We start from the raw sequence: 22590 nt of genomic DNA, 5'->3' as shown, positions 1-22590 counted from the left end.
TCCCATTTTCTAGAAAGATTCCTAGTATGCATGTAAATATCCTCTGAATGCAGGGATGAAGAGGCCTCCAGCTAGGCACCATAAAGCCAATTTAGCTTCTTAAGCTGAGAACTACTTTGTGAAATAATCCTGTAGAACTCTCACTAAATGAGTTACAAACTAGTCGCATGGGGCTTTCATTGAATTCACTCCCGAAAGCTATAAAGGACAATTGTCTCTGAACCAGGTACATCAAATACAGGCCTGCTACTGTGTAAAAGCATGGAATTCTATACCACCTACGCACACAAAGAAAATTAGCTTTTGATTGAAAGGAAGCGCTATTGAAAAACCCCAGGGAGGTGGGGGAGAAACAACAAAAATGAGTGGCACCTACAGGCAAATCCAATGGTTGAGGCCATTTGGCTAAGGACTTTCTTAGTCTGAAAGGGGGAGAAAAGTACAATTTCTGAGGATCATGAAAGATAATCGAACGGAATCAACGAAAAGTAGTAGCTCTTGAAATTCTAAACAAGGAGAATTTAAATATGCCATGTGAACATAAAAGTTCCCCACACTCCATTCTGAGTATTTAATGCTGGAAAAAATGGTGATGCATGCAAAACACTATCATTCTTCTCTCAGTTGTCACTATTTCAGTTATCTTTTCCCTTTCCTTTATCTTTTTGACCGTAAGATCACCAACCAAGACTTAGAACTACTTCTTGACCTTTCTATCAGAAGAGTAACTCGAAATTGTGGTCATTATTGACTCTTTTCTTCAAGCCCACGATGTAGCTACAGGTGCAGTTGAAACTGCCTTTGTAAAAATTATAACTGAGAAAATTGAAACAGTGAAAGAGAGATATGACCTAACTGACTCCATCTTGCTGCTAACCTCCAAGCTGTCCTTGTTCATTTCTGGGCACAGGCTGAACTAACTTTGGAAGGAACCTAGTTTACAGGTGAACTTTGAAACAAAGATGAGAACAGCTCTTTCCCAAAACAAGCCCCCTTCATGCCTGGGAACTAGACTGCCTTTGCAGGACTAACAAATTAGCCACACGATTAGAAATCACCGTTTAGGAGTCATGCAGCTAGGAGCTGCAAGATTTCGAACCTCCCCAGATTGCTCCTGGGATAACATCACTATTGTAAAACCGAAGATGAGTGGTCGAGATATTTTGCAGACTCTGCACTTGATGGATCAGCAGGCACCACCCACATCGATCAACTGGCTCATCTGGTCTTGTGGACTCCACCCAGGAGCTGACTCGTCTCCAACCTGACCAGTCAGCACTCCCACTTTCTGACCCCCTACCCACCAAATAATCCTTAAAAACCCCAATTCCTAGGTTTTCAGGGAGACTAATTTGAGTAATAATAACACTCTGGTCTCCCATACAGCTGGCTCTGGGTGAATGAAACATATTTTCTGTTGCAATTCCCCTGTCTTGATAAATCAGCTCTGTCTAGGCAGCAGGCAAGGAGAACCCATCGGGTGGTTACAGAGTTCTGTTATTTTTGCCAAATAGTTTCAAAATAGTTTCTTTTCTGGCAGTGGTATTCTAACTGGGTGCCATGGTTCTACTAAAATGGGTACAGCTAATATTTAGGGTTTTTTTAAAAAATGTAGATGGAATGATAAAATTAGAAAAGCACCATTTCACTATCAGTGTAATAACCCATTCGGAAAAGGTTCCTCAATGATGAAAGGATGATGGAAAAAAGGATAGTTAGGTAGTATCAAAGTATAGATCCACAGGTTATTTCCTACATACAAGACTACTTTATCCTGGGGAAATCTGTCAGTTACCCAGTGACCAGTTTTACTGCCACACCTCATGGGAGAAACCGACATCAAATGCCCCCAGCTAAAGAGGCAGTGAGACTGCTGTCAGCACGGCCTGCGGAGCACTCTCCACACAATGCTGAAGTTCAATTAAACGATGAGGAAATAATCAAGTGAGTCCTGATTTTCAGATGTTCTACAAGAAAATGGTCCAAGACTAATTTTTTTTTTTTTTTTTTTTTTTTGAGACGGAGTCTCGCTCTGTCGCCCAGGCTGGAGTGCAGTGGCGCCATCTCGGCTCACTGCAAGCTCCACCTCCCGGGTTCAGGCCATTCTCCTGCCTCAGCCTCCTGAGTAGCTGGGACTACAGGCACCCGCCACCTCGCCCGGCTAGTTTTTTGTATTTTTTAGTAGAGACGGGGTTTCACTGTGTTAGCCAGGATGGTCTCGATCTCCTGACCTTGTGATCCACCTGCTTCGGCCTCCCAAAGTGCTGGGATTACAGGCTTGAGCCACTGCGCCCAGCCCCAAGACTAATTTTTTAAGTCAACATCATAGAAGACCAAAAACTGCAGGGAGGAAGGTGCATTTATCATTTTTTGCTTTTCAGACTCCACTCTGTTGCCCAGACTGGAGGGCAGTAGCATGATCTCGGCTCACTGCAACCTCCGCCTCCTAGATTCAAGTGATTCTCCAGCTTCGGCCTCCCGAGTAGCTGAGATTATGGCTATGCACCAATACACTTGGCTAATTTTTGTATTTTTGGTGGACGAGAGGTTTCGTCCTGTTGGCCAGGCTGGCCTCAAACTCTTGACCCCAGGCAATCCACGTGCCTTGGTCTCCCAAACTGCTGGGATTACAGGCGGAAGCCATCGCACCTGGCCAAGGGTACTTTTCTAGATCAACAGCTGTAAAAGAAATAAGGACAACTAAATGCAATGCATGTTCCAGTTAGTATCTAGATGAAAAAAAAAAAAAAAAAAAAAGAATTGTTTTGTGGTTGCGTAGCAAAACTGCCTTGGTTTTTTTGTTCGTTTGTTTTTTTCCGAGACAGAGTCTTGCTCTGCACCCAGGCTGGAGTACAGTGGCACAATCTCAGCTCACTGCAACCTCCGCCTCCCAGGCTCAAGCAATTCTTCTGCCTCAGCCTCCTGAGTACCTGGGATTACAGGCTTGTGCCACCACGCCTGGCTAATTTTTGTATTTTTAGTAGAGCTGGGGTTTCACCACATTGGCCAGGCTGGTTTCGAACTCCCCACCTCAGGTGATCCGCCCACCTCGGCTTCCCAAAGTGTTGGGATTACAGGCATGAGCCACTGTGCCCGGCCAAAACTGCCTTGTTTTTAAGAGAAGCATGTTGAAGCCTTCAGGCATGAGTTGTTCAAGGTGTCTGCAACATTCAAATAGTCCAATATATATGGGAAGACAGGGAGTAGAAAGAGAAAGTAAATGTCACAAAATGTTAATCGCTGGTGAAACTAGGCAAAAGTTATATGAGTTTTCACTGTGTGTTTTAATTTTTCTACAAGTTTATATGTGAAAAGAGGGTTGAGGAGAGTTCTTTCTTCGAAAAACCATCTCTCCGTTTTTTACACTAAAAACCTGTATCTTAGTAGGTTTTTACTCTCTTTTACTTTTCTGTCATGGCTCTAGCATCCTGTAACATTAGGATGCATTAAAGAAAGCCAAGCCTGTAATCCCAGCAATTGCGGAGGCTGAGGCGGGTGGATCACTTGAGGTCAGGAGTTCAAGACCAGCCTGGCCAATAAGGCGAAAACCTGTCGCCACTAAAAATACAAAAATTAGCCGGGCATGGTGGTGCACACCTGTAATCCCAGCTACTCAGGAGACTGAGGCAGGATAATTGCTGGAACCTGGGAGGTGATGTTTGCAGTGAGCTGGGATGGCACCAGCGCACTGTAACCTGGGCGAGAGAGTAAGACTCTGTCTCAAAAAAAAAAAAAAAAAAAAAGACAAACTCGGAAAAATACTGTATTCTCTCATTTGTATGTGGAATCTTAAAGAAATGAAGCCATAAATGCAGAGAACAGAATGGTGGTTACCAATGCAGAGAGAGGGGAGCTGGAGAGACATTAGTCAAAGGATACAAAAATTTAGTTACGTAAGAGGAATAAATTCAAGAGACCTATTGTACATCATGCAGACTACAGTTAATAATAAGGTACTCTATACTAGGAAATTGCTAAAGGAATAGATTTTAAGTGTTCTCAACACACACACACACAATAGGGGAAGTAATGCATGTATTAATTTAACCCATTTAAATGCAATTTAAGCATTCCACCATATATATATATACGCACACACACATATATATTTCAAAACTATGTTTTACATAATATACAATTTTTAGTGTCAACTTTTCAATGTTAAATAAAGACTCAATTGAAGAAACCTTTTCTTTTTCTCCTATAATCAGTTCATATGGTAATAGTGCAGTTCATACAAAACCCTGTTTCTTAGGATGGGTGAGCAACTGAGATCTGGCCAGGACTTATCCTGAACCACTGAAGAGAAGGTTCTCTTTGCCATCAGGCTCCTGAGCTGGGATGATGTAAGCGTATCCCTGCTGGAAGCCATCTTGCCACTGTAAGAGAACAGCCTGAAAATACACAGCGTACAGAAGAGTGTGTAATGTGGGAAGAAGTATTCCTGGCAACATCATCTGATCATCTTGATTCAACTTTGCCCCGGACCAGCTATATATACATAGATGTTTCAGGTATATGAGACAATACTTCTTTTTTTTTTTTTTTTTTTTTCCTTAAACCCATTCAAGTTGGGCATATGTCACCTGCCACGGAAAAGATCTCTGATTAACAGAACAAAAGAAAGTCACAAATGGGTGATGCACAAAATTAAGATGCACTGGAGATGGATTACTACTGGGTCCATTTATGCTGCTGGTTTTGCTCATTTTGTAGGTATCTTAGGAATGACGGTTTCCTCTGTCATCTAGGCACAATATAAAATACTCTGAGGTTGCAAGACAGGTAGTTCAAAGAAATTGTTGGCTTTGACATCTATCTATCTGAGCAAATTGGGATTTTCATGATACTCTGTAGTCTGAATGTATAAACAACTGCTTACAGCTGCCATCCAGACCTCCTGATTCTAAATGTCTGAACTAATCATAACAAACATTGCTTCTGATGATGGATTTATAAGCAAATGTGATGCACTTCAAATTCACCATAACTTTACTATTAAATTAGATACAGCTAGTACCTGTTTTACACTTTGCAGTATATATTAATTCACTCATTGGGGAACATGTATTCTACTGTTTTAAAAGTTTAAAACTGTTGTTTAAAGGTATCTGGACACACGTTAATTAATACAGAAATAACTGTGTATGATCTCTACTATATGATACTTGTGCATACCTATTTTACAGAATTACCTTAAAATTATCCATTTTAATGCACAGACCCTTACATAAATTGTCAGAGCGGGAGAGAAAGAAAAAAAAAATGAAATTAGTTTTGCTGTGATGACCAGCAAGGGTACACCTGTTTTTGCCCCCTTTGCACTGCAGTGAACAGGTGCACGATTATGGTTATCATTCCGAGCATTCACCATTGTTTACTGTATTATTCTTAAACAGAAAGAGTCTGTGTCTTTGATCTAACCAGCAACACAGCACTATCCCAAGACTGGAAGAGCCCCACGCAGCCCACTGCAGGGAATTAAACAGATCTCAAAGTCACAGAGGCAAGGACCTTGCAAAACGTCAAGATGAAAAATGGCACTTGAAACATGTCTTTTGAATGTGACATGGGGGATCTAAGGTTCTATTCAGAAGGGACTGAGAATACAAGTCAACCTTAGAATTAAAATTGAAAACAGAGTCGAAGTAAAAGGCAAGAAGAGATGACTCCAAAGTTTTTGAGACTATAACAGCACCTCCTCACACGATACATGTGTGCAACGACATCATGGCAGCCCCGCAAATGTACCTCTTATTTCACACATGTATGATGATAAAGGTGTCCTCTTCTCTAAGACAGGACAGATGATAGTTATCTATTAAGGAATCATTTTGGAAAAACAGCCTGGAGGACATTAGGATTCCTGGCACTGCCTTGGAATAACTTTTTTCTTTGCATGAGGCTGCCAGAGATTAAAATGCTAACCATTGTGTATTATCAAAGTGCACAGAGACACCAAGCTCTCTGTATGTCAGAGAAGAAGTGATGCCTACAAAGCCCTGACCAGGTGTCTCTCTGCCTGGGAATCTGCTTGCCTGAAATTTTGGTTGAACATTCTTATGCCTGATTCCCCTTTATCTTAAGTAAGGCCAAGGGAAGTTGTCACTGGTTTTCAACACAGGTCCCTAATCTCTGCTCCAGGAAGACAGAGCATGACCAGACATCCTGACTTTTTGTTGAAGCAATAGCTTGGCATGAGACATCGGCTGGAGGCTGCTGGCAAAACCATCTAACTTAATCCAAATCCTTCAGTGATCAGTGCCGGGCTGGTCCTGCCTTGGTGGGTGGCAATTGCCATCTTCTAGCTGAGGGTGGAAGGACTGGGGGTAGCTAGAGGTCATTCGGGGTGCTGTATTTTAAAAGAAAACACAGGCCGGGCATGGTGGCTCCCGCCTGTAATCCCAGAATTTTGGGAGGCCAAGGCAGGTGGATCATTTGAGGTCAGGAGTTTGAGACCAGCCTGGTCAACACGGCAAAACCCCATCTCCACTAATAATACAAAAATTAGCTGGGTGTGGTGGGGTAGGCCTGTAATCCCAGTAACTGGGGAGGCTAAGGCAAGAGAATTGCTGGAACCCAGGAGGCAGAGGTTGCAGTGTGCTGAGATTGCGCCACTGCACTCTACTCTGGGTGACAGAGGAAGACCATGTCTTAAAATTAAAAAAAGGAAAATACAACACAGCTTTTCTGCTGCTCTCTGCTCTTCCAGTTCCTAACTCACTGAGCTCCAAATAATGAAAGTGTGGTTTGATCATACTCAGAGTACCAACCTTTGATGAGCCCTAAAACTACAAGACTTCCCTTTGGTTTACTGAGAAAATAGATGTAATTACACCAGGTACAATGCCTACCACACCACAGGAACACAAAATACATTAGGAGACTACTAACTTCGTTATGTTTCTTTCTGAATGGTATTTTGGTATTTGCAGTTGACTTTATTTTTGTTAAAAGAACCTTCTACTCTGGAATCCTATATTTCTGAGTTTCTTTTTTTTAATGTTGTTGTTGTTGTTGTTATTGTTTATTTGTCTTTCAGCTTTCTCATCTACCAAACTGGAACGATGAGGATACAAACGTCTTTCTTTACAAACCAGTGCAGCCAAACTGATTAGCCTTTAACATTTTCCAATCCTATTATTTGTAGATTTCCCTACTTTTCAATGAGTAAATAAAACAAGCTGGGAATGAAACATTTATTTTGGCATCACACCAACCTAATTAAACTGCAGTTTCATTAGGCTGCAGCAGGCTGCTGAAAAATAATGTAATTGACCTATTAAAAGTTACTACTTCAGTTCAGTTTTCTGAGCCACAAGAAATTGCACTGTGATTTAAAATACCTAGTTACCTTGACAAAACCAGCCAGAGAACAAAGAACTAAGAGTTACCGAGAATGGGGAGAATCCAATTAAAAAGGAGACAGGTAACAAGATGCTCTCCCCAATCCCAATTACTTGGAGGAAAGCAATAAAATGTAAAATGGAAGCTAATAAAGTTCTAGTTATTTCCTCCATTGACTAAGCACTGTTCATACACGGGGCTAGCGTGAGATGCTCCCCCAAAACTTAACATTGCAGTTGTGTAAGGAGCAGACATTTGTTGATTGGCTGGTATCATTCCTCTTGTTTGGCATCAGCAGGCCCATTGCTCTGCATGCAACCCACCCATTTCCCACTCTCAGACCAGGTGTCTCAGGCAAAGGTAGTTCCCAGTCCTGAAGTTGCATATGTGTTCCAAGCTGGTCAGTCAGTGCCATGTGCCCCAGACCACAGTGATTTATTTATTCTAGGACCCATGAGAACTACTCCTGGGACTTCTGCTGAAGCAACCAAGAAATGAGATCTCTATCTTCCAGCTGGTTTTCTGAGTGGAGAATGCTGGCTCTGATACTACGCATCCTCTTCCTTGTGGGGAGAATTTACCTGAGAATGGAGTGAACACTAAAGAGAAGGGTGACAGGGAGAGACACCTAGCAAGAGACAAGAAAGGAGAGGAGAGAAGAGTGAAGAAGAGGGAGGTCCAGAATTAACAGATTCAAGGAAAGGAGAAAAGAAGAGAGGAGGGGAGAAAAATTGCAAATAATATTAATAACAATTGAACTGTACCTTAAAAAACCAGCTGGAACTGTAGCTCAGTTCAGTTTCTGTTAAAATGAACTCTAACATTTCAAAAACGGGTGGGGAGGGGAGGGGAAGCCAGGGAAGGGGAGAGAAGGGAAAGAGAAAGGAAGAAAAGGACGGGGAGGAAAGAAGACAAAGGAAGGAAGGAAGGAGCGGACAGGAGAGGAAGAAGAAGAGAAATGAAGAAGTGAGAAGAGAGAAACGGTGGAGGGAAAGAGAAAGGAGACCAAAAAAGACTAAATCCTGATTTTATTTTACCTCTTGGATTGATGATGTCATCATTTAAGTGTTTTAAATGAATTTAACCTTTGATTGGGAAGGTCCAGAATTAATAGATTCAAAGATGTTTTATGCACCTGACTCCATATGCAGTGTTAGGGCCTTTGAGGTCCAAGGGCCTCTAAAAATTGAAAAAAAATTTATTGGTGCTAACATTTCAAGGAGCAAAGACAAAATTAATAACTGTTTAATTATATTTCTCCAAAATGCAACATTATGTCAGCATCATTAATTGTTACATTTAGTGTTCATAAATATTTTATTATGTTGGAAAATAAGTTGTACATTATTTTTCTCTCATCAGAATTTTGAAGTTTAGGCAATGATTACTGAGAAATAGTAGCTAATCATAAATTCAATGACCTATTAAGAGTTAACTCACTTCAACAGCAAAGTGATAAAAATTCTTTGGAAACGTTTACTATCACAAAATTGTGTTTTATATTTAAAAGGGGTGCATTTTAATATGGCTTACATCAGCTTTCTCAGCCTCAGTGCTACTGCCATTTTGAACCAAATAATTCTTTGGTGGGCAGGGAGCTGGTCTGTGCCTTGTTGGATGTGTAGCAGCCCAGCACTCCTGGCTTTTCCCACTAGATGCTGGTAGCATCCCTTCAACTGCAACAACCAAAGATTACCAATATCCTTTGGGGCGCAAAAATGCCCCGGTTTGATCATTGTTGGTTTATATGAATGCCTAGGGCAAAAGAAAACTTTGACATGTCTCTGATTGTGTTGGACATGCAATCTCAGTGGCATCCTTGAGGGATGTAACACCAGAGCTAAGAATCTGGGACACACATCCAATTTTCACAAAATTTTGAGATTCCCCAGTAAAACCTGCCTCTAGTTCCAGATGACCTCCATAAACACAGCTCTGAGTCTGTCATTAAGGAGCTAAGCAGGACCCAAGAGGGAGGCCCCCTTAGCAGCTTAGGGATCAATAGATCACCTCTTTCAGAGAAGGTCATGTAGTATTTTCATAGAAAGGCACCATGACTGAAATGAGATCGAGCTCTGCCTTCTGCCCAGGAAGGGGCCATCCCCAGTCAGCACTCACCTACGGTTTGCTTCACCTTAGCTAGACCATCAGAGCTCAGGGTAGAGGTCTGCATGGAAAAGAGCGAGGCTTGTTTCCCAAAACAACAGCCAACACAGCTGGGCGAAGGAACCCCATACCATCTGCCAAGAGCCAAGCTAACACAATAAAGGACCCTAAAATACTCAAATAAATAACTACCATCTCCAATGAAGAGGAAGGCAAGGGTGTTGGGTTCGTGCTTCACAGGGATCATCAGAAAAGCAAAGAGACAGAACCCTGTGCAGGAGATAAATTCTAAAGTAGCCAGACTTTGCAACTCACCAAAGGGGAAGCTTCTCCGGGTCTTTGGAAATCCTACTTGAGGAGGCCTCATTAGGGATGGGCATGGTGCAGGAACTCATTAGACTCTGACTGGCCCACGTGGACCTACCTGGCCCTGATAGTATGTGGGGATAACTCAACAGGCACAGCATGGAAAAAAGGAGAACAGAAAAGAAAATGAAGTGGGAGAAATATTTACAGCATTCTTCTAAAATCACGTTATTTTTCACATTCGTCATTCAAAGCAAAATATATTCTTCATCAATGCTTTAGAAGCTTGCCTTTGCAATTACGATTTTGGGGGAAAAAAGGGCCAAAAAAAAAAAAAAGCCCAAAGGAGACATCCAGGGGGCTGTGGCAATGCTTACTTTGTCTTTCTGGAAAAATTGAGTTCCATTTAGGCATCAGTTAAGATTTGACATGTTTTGAGGGTCTCAGTCTTTGGGGATAACAAAATTTGACTCTGAATCTAAACTCCGGTGCTTTATCAGCTGTGTGGGGTCAGGGAACTTATCGCTCTGAGCCTCAACTGGTCTCATCTATAGAAAGGTAAGGAGAATAATGATGCCTACCTTGCAGGTTTATGTCTGAGTTTACATACCCCACAAAAGAACCTAACCAAGATTGGTCCCTCAATACAATTATTATTATGCATTCCCCCTGTGACATTTCTGGTTTTGCAGAATTGAGCAAACGTGTTTTTATGTTTTCATTATTTGTATGTTTATGAAGAGGACCATAAGGGATTATGTCTTACGGAGTTTTTAATCTTGCCTGGTGTTTATTACTGTGGCTTTGCATACCAGTGTAGCTTAATGATCAACTAGCTCCTCACTGACCACATAATTAGGAAGTAATGCTCCTCTCCAGATAATTGGCAAATGTGTGTTATGACTCCAGCTTACCTGGAAATAGTTATCAGCAAATTGAAGTGAATAAAAATTTGTGATGGAAAAAGTCAAAGAACATAAACCCTTAAAAGACAAAAAGGTCTGACCGGGCGCGGTGGCTCACACCTGTAATCCCAGCACTTTGGGAGGCTGAGGTGGGCAGATTATGAGGTCAGGAGTCTGAGACCAGCCTGGCCGACATGGTGAAACCCCGTCTCTACTAAAAACACAAAAATTAGCTGGGTGCGTTCGTGGGCGCCTGTAATTCCAGCTACTGGGGAGGCTGAGGCAGAAGAATCACTTGAACCCGGGAGGCGGAGGTTGCAGTGAGCTGAGATCACACCACTGGACTCCAGCCTGGGTGACAGAGCAAGACTCTGTCTCAGAAAAGCAAAAAGAAAAAAAAAAAAAAAAGAATATGAACAGGTCCATGAACCCATACATAGAATATGTATACTACTTTAAAAAGGACAGAGGGCTGGGTGCAGTGGCTCACACCTATAATCCCAGCACTTTAGGAAGCTGATATGGGAAGACAGGTTGAGGCCAGGCATTTGAGACCACCCTGGGCAACATAGTGAGACTCTTGTCTCTACAAAACAATTTAAAAATTAGCCAGCTCTATTAGTCTGTTCCGATGCTGCTACTAAAGATAAACCTGAGACTTAGTGTTTATAAAGCAAAGAGGTATAACTGACTCACAGTTCAGCATGGCTTGGGAAGCCTCAGAAAACTTATAATCATGGCAGAAGGGGAAGCAAACAGGGTCTTCTTCACATGGCAGCAGCAAGGACAAGTGCAGAGCAAAGGAGGAAAAGCCCCTTATAAAACCATCAGGTTTTGTGAGAATTCACTCGCTATCACGAGAACGGCATGGAGGTAACCATTCCCATGATTCAATTACCTTCCACCAGGTCCCTCCCATGACATATGGGGGATTACTGGAACTACAATTCAAGATGAGATGTGGGTGGAAACACAAAGCCAAACCGTATCACGCGGTGTTGTGGTGCAGGCATATAGTCCCAGCTACTCAGGAGGCCAAGGTGGGAAGACTGCTTGAGCCCAGTAGGTCAAGCCTACGGTGAGCAATAACTGCACCACGACTCTCCAGCATGAGTAACAGAGCAAGACCTTTTCTCAAAAACAAACAAACAAAAAAAACAGAACTAAGAATGAACAGTTTGGCATAAAACATTAAAATTTATCTAGGTAGAACCAAAATAGAAGAAAACATAACACCATTTCGGTAGCCTCATTTTTGAGCAAATATTTTTAAAAATGATTTTTATTGTTAATATTTTCATACTTCTTGGAAAACAGGTGGTGTTTAGTTACATGAGTAAGTGCTTTAGTGGTGATTTCTGACGTTTTGGTGCACCCATCACCAGAGCCGTAATTTGTACCCTGCACCCAATTTGGAGTCTTTTATCCCTCACCCCACTTCGACCCTTTCCCCCAAGTCCCCAAAGTCCAATGTATCATTCTTATGCCTTGAGCAAAGATTATTTTTTAGCAACCAGGAAATATATCTTAACAATCTATATTATGTTTAATAAGTATATTTTTATGTATTTTGCTTTGATCCTACTAAAACTTGGGAGAACTGACTTGAAATAAATGGAAAATATTCTGTTTCTCCTTCACTCTCTGTTTCTCTCTCTCTCTGGGGTTCTCTCTTCCTCTCTATATTTTTCTCTCTTTCTTTCTTCCTATGTCCCTCTGTTTTTCCCATGCTCCCACAAACACACACACACACACACACACACACACACACACACACCAGTATCCACAGCAGACATCCCCATTGGGCACAATGTTTGGAGTTCAGGACAGAACGTTTGTGCTAAGTAAAATGCAGAACACAGCTTCATTTTACTGTGGATTTTTATTTATTTCTCCCAAATACTCAGAGAAGCAGATCAATGTTCCATCAGCTACCCAGCCAAGGACATATGGATGAGAACACCGTCCATCCATAAGGTCATGAATCACAACACACTTTTCCCCACCGCGGTATCCCGGGGACATTGCTTCACTAACTTTCCACTACCCTGCTCTCAACCTCTTACACGACAACCCATGTTAGGCCAGGATTTCTATGCCCCTGAGAAAAGTGTTTTGTGATGATTTGCAAAAGTTTTCTTACATTCCTCTATCCCTATGTAAGATATAAGGTAATGATATGTAAAGTGCTATTTGATGTCTAGTACTAGTTAGAATGCAGGTAACTGGTCATTTAACTTGTCTGTTTCCAACTTTGAACTGCAAGATGCTCGAGGACTAAGTTATTATCTTATTTTTTGTTATAACACAGAAAAGTAATTTTAGAAATGGTTCTTCAATGAAGTAAGTGCTGTTGGGTGACACTCTTCATCACAAAACCTGTGCTTTCCTAACTGGGTAACCTTGTCCAAGTGACTGAAGCTCTCCGAATCCCAGCCTTCTCATTTGTACTACATGGCAGTAAAATATTATTGCCTCTTTTGTTTAATAAAGAAAATATTCTTCCATACAGTTCCTCCTGCTTCACTATCTGGTTTATTATTTTCCTAAGCACATAGTAGGGATAAAGGAGGGAAAAGGAGGCCACGTGACTAGTTCTGGCCACTGGGGTTTGGTGGAAGTAGGGTGTGTCACTTCCTTGCCAAAGCACTTGACTACCACTGTGACACATCCAGGTGCACTTCCCTTGGGATCATGTGGAACTATTTATTGATATGGTGGGTTCCTAAGAGTAAAACCACTGGGAATGATGCGCCAATACATGGAGAAGAGCTTCTCTGGAGAGTGTCCCAGAACCTCAGTACATTTTCACAAGCAAGAAATAAACCTTTCTTGCGTTATACCACTGAGATTTCAGAGCTATTTGTTACCACAGCACAACTTGGTGTTCCCTGACTGATACAAACTAGACAGTTGGAAGGAAAATGAAAGGAGACAGCACATAAAAAGTTCTAAGCCCTGGGACTGGTACTTATATTTAATAAGCTCTTACTGACAAATGTGAAGGATTATTGCTCCAAAATCTAAATCTTTGCTTTCAGTTGAAATTCCACTGATACCACTTCGGATGAAAATATGCAGTGTTCCATTAGTATGATGTTAGGCAATGCTAAATACTATTACAGACAGATGACAATGCTGGATGCTACTACCCTCCAGATGACGGTGGCTAGTCCAGTCATGGCAAGGAAGAGTGGGGAGTTTCTTGATCCATACAGTCATTCAGGGACCCAGGTAGAAGATGACAACTCAGTTTCTAACATGTAGCAATTTATATCATCAAGTGCGTGTTCATCAGAGGTTGGGGAGGGGGGAAAAGAAGTTTGGAGTATCCCAGGGACAGCCTTTGGGGGCCAGTACCGAAAGTGGCACTTCTCCCCACATGTCACTGGGCAGAATTCAGTCACATGTCACTTTATAGATAACAGGTGGGCTGGAAATGTATCTCTAGATGGATGGTTTTTTTTTTTTTTTTTTTTTTTTTTTTTGAGACAGAGTCTCGCTTTGTCATCTAGGCTGGAGTGCAGTGGCTCCATCTCGGCTGGCTACAAGCTCTGCCTCCCGGGTTCACGCCACTCTCCTGCCTCAGCCTCCCGAGTAGCTGGGACTATAGGTGCCCGCCACTACGCCTGGCTAATTTTTTGTGTTTTTAGTAGAGACGGGGTTTCACCGTGTTAGCCAGGATGGTCTTGATCTCCTGACCTCGCGATTCTCCCGCCTCGGCCTCCCAAAGTGCTGGGATTACAGGCGTGAGCCACCACGCCCGGCTGATGGATGGTTCTTTACTGGTTATTTATCTTTGTGGGGACGAGGAACATAAATTAGTAGCAGATGGCCAGTGACTCTGGCGCTGTGTCCTTTAGTATTTTCAGAAAGCAATTTCCCAATAGCTGTGAAATCTTTGCCTTGGCTTAGCACCCTTCCCCAGGATTGTGGAAACTTCCTTTTATCTAGCATAAATCCCTAATGTTGCAGTAAAAAATTATTGCCTCTTTTGTTTTAGTAGATAAAATATCCTTCCACATAGTTTGAGCTCAGTCACCACCTCCCTCACCCGGCCAACAAAAATAGGAACAACCCCCCGATAGCTGTTATTTTCTCCCAGTTTGAGTTCTAAGAAGGTTCACAGGTCTCAATAAAAACATACGTAAAAACTAAAATACGAGGGTGAGCCGTACCATTTCAACGTCCTCAAGTTTTTAAGACCCTTAGGAGAATGAACAGTTCAGAGTACACCAGGTCTTTGAATAATATTTTGTTACAACATTGATAAGAAAGAAATTCGATTCCCAGCTACGCCCACTGTGTGGAGTTGGCATGCTCTCCCCCTGTCTGCGTAGGTTTTCTCCGGGTACTCTGGTTTCCTCCCACATCCCAAAGATGTGCGTGTTTGGGGAGGTGGTGTGTCTACATCGTCTCAGCGTGACTGGGTGTGGATGTGATCACATCCTGACCACGGTGGTCCCTGCCTTGTGCCCTGAGACACTACGATAGACTCCAGCCACTTGAAAGCCTGAACTGGGATAAGCGGGTTGCAAAATGAAAGAATGAATACTCATGACTGTCAAATAAAAACAGATAAAGTAAATGCTAATGATAAAAATGCACAAAAATAAACAATGCGGTATGAAGGTGCCCAGTCAGTCTGCCATGCTACTCATTGTTTTTGAACTGTGTGATGGGGGGGAGGTGCGCCCGACAATTTTTGCTTTGCAAAAATAAAAAATTAGTTTTTGATGTAATGTACCATGCCTACCACCACCATCACTCACTGACTCATCAAAAACTGGGTAAATTATCTTGCTTGTTTTTTATTAATCTTCATTTATGTTTATTTTTATTGAGATGGAGTCTTGCTCTGTCACCCAGGCTAGAGTGCAGTGGTGCAGTCTTGGCTAAGTGCAACCTCTACCTCCTGGGTTCAAATGATTCTCCTGCCTCAGCCTCCCGGGTAGCTGGGATTACAGGCATCTGCCACCACAACCAGCTAATTTTTGTACTTTTAGTAGAGACAGGGTTTCACCATGTTGATCAGGCTGGACTCAAATTCCTGACCTCAGGTCATCTGCCCACTTTGGCCTCCTAAAGTGCTGGGATTACAGGCACGAGCCACTGTGCCCAGCCCTTTATTAATCTTTTTAAAATGTATGCATGGTTCACATGTGTTTTCATGTTTAATTTTAGAAGTGTTTTCGGTCTTTATTTAGAAGATCAGTGATGTTTTTATGACCAGAAACGTGCTGCAGGAACCTACCTCTCGTTTATATCAATGAGCTTATGGTAAAATGTATTCTGTTACACGTCATTTTGCTTAAAGTCACAGTTTCCAACAATCTATCGACAATGTTGACAGGACTTAGTGTCCATTTAAATTTGAAGAAAATATAAATATACAAGGACCAAACAACATGCATATGCTTAATCAAGTACATCATTGCCTTTAGATACTAGGATGTAATTATCTTTATCAGAGTTATGATATGACACAGAAAAAAAAAAATGACTTCCAGGCATAAAATGAGGCTGCGTCTTTTTCTAAAGGCAGATTTTAAAATACATGTCGAAATCTGTCCTGTTGCCTTGTGCGGAGACCGCAGGCCATGTCTCAAAGCAACTACACAATGGCATTCCTGGTTGCTGGGTTTTTTTGGTTTTTTTTGAGACACAGTCTCGCTCTGTTGCCCAGGCTGGAGTGCAGTGGCCGGATCTCAGCTCATTGCAAGCCCCGCCTCCCGGGTTTACGCCATTCTCCTGCCTCAGCCTCCCCAGTAGCTGGGACTACAGGCGCCCGCCACGTCGCCCGCCTAGTTTTTTGTATTTTTTAGTAGAGACGGGGTTTCACCGTGTTAGCCAGGATGGTCTCGGTCTCCTGACCTCGTGATCCGCCCGTCTCAGCCTCCCAAAGTGCTGGGATTACAGGCTTGAGCCACCGTGCCCGGCCTTGTTTTTTTTGAGACAGAGTTTCGCTCTGTCACCCAGGCTGGAGTGCAGTGGCCGGATCTCCGCTCACTGCAAGCTCCGCCTCCCGGGTTCATGCCATTCTCCTGCCTCCGCCTCCTGAGTAGCTGGGACTACAGGCGCCCGCCACCACACCCGGCTAATTTTTTGTATTTTTAGTAGAGACGGGGTTTCACCGTGTTAGCCAGGATGGTCTCGATCTCCTGACCTCGTGATCCGCCCACCTCGGCCTCCCAAAATGCTGGGATTACAGGCGTGAGCCACCGCGCCCGGGCCCTGGTTGCTGGTTCTTAATAGAAGATATGGACAGAAACCCTTGCTACACTGAGATCTGCCCCTTCTAGCCCAGGGATGTTTTTATTGCTCCTCACAGCATTCTCAGCTAGTGAAAAAATGAGGCACAGGCAGAGAGCTCTCATCATGTTGCCTCAGGGAGACCTAGGTAGAGCTGGCATGAAAGAAACAGCTGACATGAACAATGTATTATCTCAGTTAAGCCACATGCTGGAGCCTACTTTACAGATGAGAAAACTGAGGCCTAGAGAAGTTAAGCGACTTACCCACAATCCCACCAGCAATATATCGCGTGAGCCCAGAATGGAAATCCACATTTTCTTGAGTGTGCAGCTCAAGCATTTCCCTCTCACTGCTTGAATGAAGAGTTTAAAAGCGTTCGCAGAGTGAGAGAGGAATTGCTGGGGTGACAATGAAGCTGGCTGCGTCAACGCCCATGGAGGATGTCTGTTAGAAGCAACCTAACCTAAGCGAGGGGACGCCCTGGAGGGAGGCCAGTGCGGCTTGCCTGTCTTCCTCTAACTGTCCTCCAAGACGCACCTATCACATCCAGGCTAGAAAACAGGACAGGTGCCGGAGTGTCACTGTGAGGCCAGCGGGTGTCACTGCCTCCCCACGGTGCTCAGAGGGAGCCTGTGGTGAACAGCAGCCGGAAACGCTCAGGCTCCCAGCTCTCTGGCAGCCCGGCTTCACGCCCATGCCTTCTCTACCAAGTATCCCTTTCAGGAGGCGCGTCGCCCCTGAGCATGTCACAGAGCAGACAATAGCCCTGCACTCATGACCATTGTCATCAGCCTTGTTATCCAGAGTTTTTCTATCTCTCCAAAAACACCACTTCCTTTTAAAATCACACTATATGTACAATCAAAGTAAGATGGATGGGGAGATGCACGAGGATCAGAGATTTGCACTCATAGTAAATGAGATCAATTTTTAAAGCCCTTTCCGAATGGCAGCAGGCTCCGCGATATCTGAGTGAGTGGCAGACTCAAGAGACAGGCCAGGCAGGGTAAGGTAACATCTGCAAAGAAATTTCTTAGAGCTGAGAGAGAGACAGTCTGGGGCAGGAGAAAGCCTTTCTCTGTTTCTCACTTTCTAGACGAGGGTATGGGGTCCCCCGGCAGACTTTGGTGAGGGGTGTTTGTGGCAGTCACGGCAACCCCAGCATGACCCACGTCTGTTGCCTGATTTAACGTTGTCTACTGAAAGGGTGCTGTTTCCCTTCACGTAGAAAGGATGGTAAAGTCTCTGGTGGTGGCGAAACCCTATCTCTACAGAAAGTACAAAAATCTGCAGTACCCATGGTCTAGGGTCTGAGGGAGCAGATCAAGGAGAAGTTGAAACACCATCCTATCTGAGTCTGTAGGAGAGTTGAGTGTTGACTTGATCTCTTAATAGAGTGATCCCTGACTAGACTTGAGTTCAAGGTCCCTGAGGGAAGGTATTTGTTTTGTTCACTGCTAAGTTCCCAGCACACGCAAGAGTGCTGGGAACAAAGTAACACTGAACAACTATTTATCGATGGCCAGGCGTGCTGGATCACGCCTGTAATCCCAACACTTTGGGAGGCCAAGGCAGGTGGATCACTTCAGGTCAGAAGTTCAAGGCTAGCATGGCCAACACGGTGAAACCCCGTTTCTACTAAAAAACACAAAAACTTAGCCGGGTGCATGTCTCACACCTGTAATTCTACCTACTCGGGAGGCTGAGGCACGAGAATCGCTTGAGCCCGGGAGGCAGAGGTTGCAGTGAGCTAAGATAGTGCCACTGCACCTTAGCCTGGGTGACAGAGTAAGACTCTGTCTCAAATAAAAAAAAGGAAATAAATAAATATTGAATGAACAGCCATGGAAGAGAAGGCAGGAAGATGTTAAAACACAGCTGTCCACCTGAGGAAGTCAGCAATCTCGCCTGGCTATGCTATGGTTCACACTAAATAATGGAAGGGATTTTAATGAGTTTATATATATTTGTACACACACACTTAATATAGTGTCTCTTAGATCTAAGAGCCCAACAAAGGTTAGACATTCTTTTCATGTGCATAGTTTTGATCCTGTAAGTAGATTTAAAACTTTCTTCAACCTTTAACGTTTTAAAAGCAGCACATACTCATTAAGAAAACGTGCAGAATTCCTAACTAGATCTCAGACAAGTTGGGAGTGTCATGGGTTTATTCTCTATGTCCTATAGAATTTGATACAGATTTGTCACTTAAAAATATACATTATGAAATCAAATACAAGCACAAAATATTTAAATAAATATTATACCTGCACTATGGGATATCAAGTAATGTTTTAAAAAGAATGAGATGAGAATGAGATTATGTTCTAATAAATAAAGAGCCCCCAGAATGCTTGCTAAGTGTGTATTTGCAGAAAATTCCACTTTTTATTATTTCATGTATATTAGAACTCAACTGTATGCTTATATAGGCAATGTAAAGGTATAAAAACGTGAAAGGTTATCACCAAATTGTTAACACAGGCAAGTAGTAGAACTGTATATAAAATGATAACGATAATCATAATTGTAATAAAAGGAATTAATCAAATGTTACCAACAGTTGTAAAAACTAAGAAAAGAAAAATCACCCTCAATCAGACCACTCATGATACTGACTTATGTTTTTACATATGCTTTTCTATAAATAAATTCATTCAAAGAATATTTACTGAGTGACGGCAGTGGGCCCAGAACTCTGCCGGTGCATTCTTCTTTCTTCTGTGTAATAAATATTTCCTGACGGATCCGTTTGCTCTATTCCATCAATCTCAGGAGGCATGACTTCAGCAGGCTCAAGAGAACCCCAAGATTCTCTGTAATGAGCTGATTATAGGTAAGGATTTCTAGGAAACAGGCAAGCAATAGGTCCTTGATGTTCTCCATCAAATCCTCTCCTTTCTCCCCGGGCTACCCCAGCACACGTACCCCCTTGTCTCTTACTTCACCTAAGCAGAAACACTCAAAGCAGGAAAGAAAGTGCATTTGAAGCATACATAACTTAAAAATCACTGTGAGTACTGGGTCTCTGCCATAGATCACAGTCGCCTGATATTGATTCCTGAAGGAATGGTCTCCCAGGGTTAGACTGTGCCCTTCTCTCTGGAAGGATGCCCGCCGCCGTCACCCCCTGCAGCTTCCTTGCTCCTCCCACCAGATTCTAGTCCTGCTGTGATTCTCAGGCCCTCAGCCCTGGGAGCAGCAACTCACATTATCAAGGGGAAGAGTCTCTGACAATTTTCGAAGACGCCTTTGGGAAATAGACCCCTTTTGTTTGTAGTTATCAAAACAAATTATGCGCTACATGCTTGAAATGATGTTGATTCCAAGAGGTTCTCCCTGGGGACCTGCAAACTTGCAAATGTGAATCCCGGTCCTTTGTAGTAGAAAGGCCAAACCACAGTGCCTGCTCATCTCAATAGGACCTTCTCCTTAACAGTTCCATGGGAGTCTATATTTAGGACACAATAATGCTATTTTGAAAACAGGGAACTCAGAGCCTCTGATTCATGAACAATATAACCGTTATTCAATCAAGGGTCCTGCAATATTTCAAATTTCTCTCCCTTCTCCTCACCCCACCCTTAACTGAGGCACCCATCAAGGATGGTATTTCAAAGTTAATTGAGTCTTTAAAAGTAAAATAGTTATAATAATTGAGGAAAAATTATTAGCTATTTCCACACTTAAACAAATGCCACATGGCACATAAATTCCGCCATCTGCTATAACTTTTCCTGAGTAGGAAGTTGGCAGATATTGCAAAATCATCTACATATGACTGATAATTTTTAGCCAACTCTAAATAAAAAGGTGCTTTGTCTTCATGTGCTGTTTAAAAAAGCTAGAGATACAGATAAATAAAACATGCTCCTGATGTTTATTTTTCCAATTAAGCCGACATATATAAATTATATTTTGTATGTGTATGCATGTGTATATAGAGACATAAAGTGGATCTTCTATATCTTCTGAGCCTTATGAGAGTGTATTAACTCAGTATTAAACTGAGTCAATAATGCTATGTTTTCTCTTTCCTATAAAAAATACTCGATTTTACTTACTTTGGCCTGTTCTAGGAGGGGACCTGGAGCAAAATCCTTTGCTTATGCAGGGTACGTGGAGAGGTAAAACAATGAAAACACTGATTTTCAAAACAAAAGAGTATTTTACAGTGAAGGGGGAGCAATACACAATGGGTATAATTTGTACAAACTGAAAATATAACTCCACAGTCAATGAAATCGTGTCCTTGTAGAACAACTGAAGTTTCCTAATATATAACGAAATTAGTGTAGTCAGATTTCATTTAAACACATGGCTCTGCAGTCCATTATTTAAACAGCACTGTCAGTCATGAAAGAATTCTTCAAGCGCATGACAACAAAATGCTATCAATACTGAAGGTCGTCCTCTAAATCAGAAAAGAATGCACGGGTTTCCTAACGACTTCTTCTCAAACAAATTACCGGCAGGCTGCACCAAAATGAATTTTATTATTGAGGACAAGTGAATTGTACAGTACTTATAGCAAACACATTAGGGGATTAAAATTGATTGAAGGAGATTGGATTTGAAAAGATATAAATAGGGAAGACATGAAAAATCTGCTTAAAGAGAACTTATCAAAACAGACATGGAATTCAGCCACTGGCCAACCGCTCAGGAAGGTATGCTTGGGTTTTCCCTAGAGAACAAAGGGAAAATACTAAATTCTGGATGGTAGGTAAGCTGTTATTGTGAAGGTAACTCACAGGATGGGTTCCCACACAAAACCACCCATGGACAGAAAGGCTGACGGAGCCCATGAAACCTCTGCAACAGAAAAGTATATTTCTCCATGTGGCAAGAATTTAACCCAGTTGCAGCTCATAGCTTGCCAGAAATTGTTTAGACTGACTTCGTCTCAGACGTCTGTCTAGGACACTTCCATCTTTTGAAGGATAAGCTATGGAAAGCAACAGTCACTTTGGCATTGATTAGCTATGCAATAATCCATAAAAGTCAACACTTCCTAAGTGCTCTATGTCTGGCAAACATTCTTCTATGAGCATCACATGAAGCAACTTACCGAATCCTCACAACTCTGTGAGGTAGATACTATTACAATCCCATTCTACAGCAATGAGATGGAAACTCATTCAACTCTATGAGATTTAAAAAAAAAAAAAAAAGTTTGTTGTTATGAGATGCTAACTTTGGGAGTAATTTGTTACACAGTATTAGACAACGAATATGGAGTATTAGGTAACTAATATATCACTTCCACAATACTGGAAGCAGAAAAGCCTCAAAACATCCTCAGTTTACATAGCTATCAAGTGGCAGAGGCAGTATTCAAAGTTGGGCTGCTGACACCAGAATCTGCATTCTTAATTATTATCTTATCCAAGAGTTATCTCTAATCCCACTACTGTGGGAGGCTGAGGCAGACAGATCATTTAAGGTCAGGAGTTTGAGACCAGCCTGGCCAATGTGGTGAAATCCCACCTCTACTAAAAATACAAAAATCACCTGGGCATAATGGCAGGTGCCTGTAATCCCAGCTACTTGGGTGGCGGCTGAGGCAGGAGAATGGCTTGAACCCAGGAGGGGGAGGTTGCAGTGACCCGAGATCGCACCTCTGCACTCCAGCCTGGGTGTCAGAGCAAGACTCCATCTCAAAAAA

The 22590-nt window shown here is 42.4% G+C and overlaps 1 protein-coding gene across 5 annotated transcripts in view; it reads right to left on the bottom strand.

The window, feature by feature from the left end:
* The window catches only part of LOC111551668 (RNA binding protein fox-1 homolog 1), a 1700664-nt gene that overhangs the window by 1120167 nt on the left and 557907 nt on the right, over positions 1-22590 (bottom strand). The window lies entirely within an intron of this gene.

This window comes from Piliocolobus tephrosceles, chromosome 17 (assembly GCF_002776525.5).
Source record: "Piliocolobus tephrosceles isolate RC106 chromosome 17, ASM277652v3, whole genome shotgun sequence".
In the NCBI taxonomy this organism is placed as follows: Eukaryota; Metazoa; Chordata; class Mammalia; order Primates; family Cercopithecidae; genus Piliocolobus; species Piliocolobus tephrosceles.
This window is presented reverse-complemented; position numbering and strand designations above follow the sequence as displayed.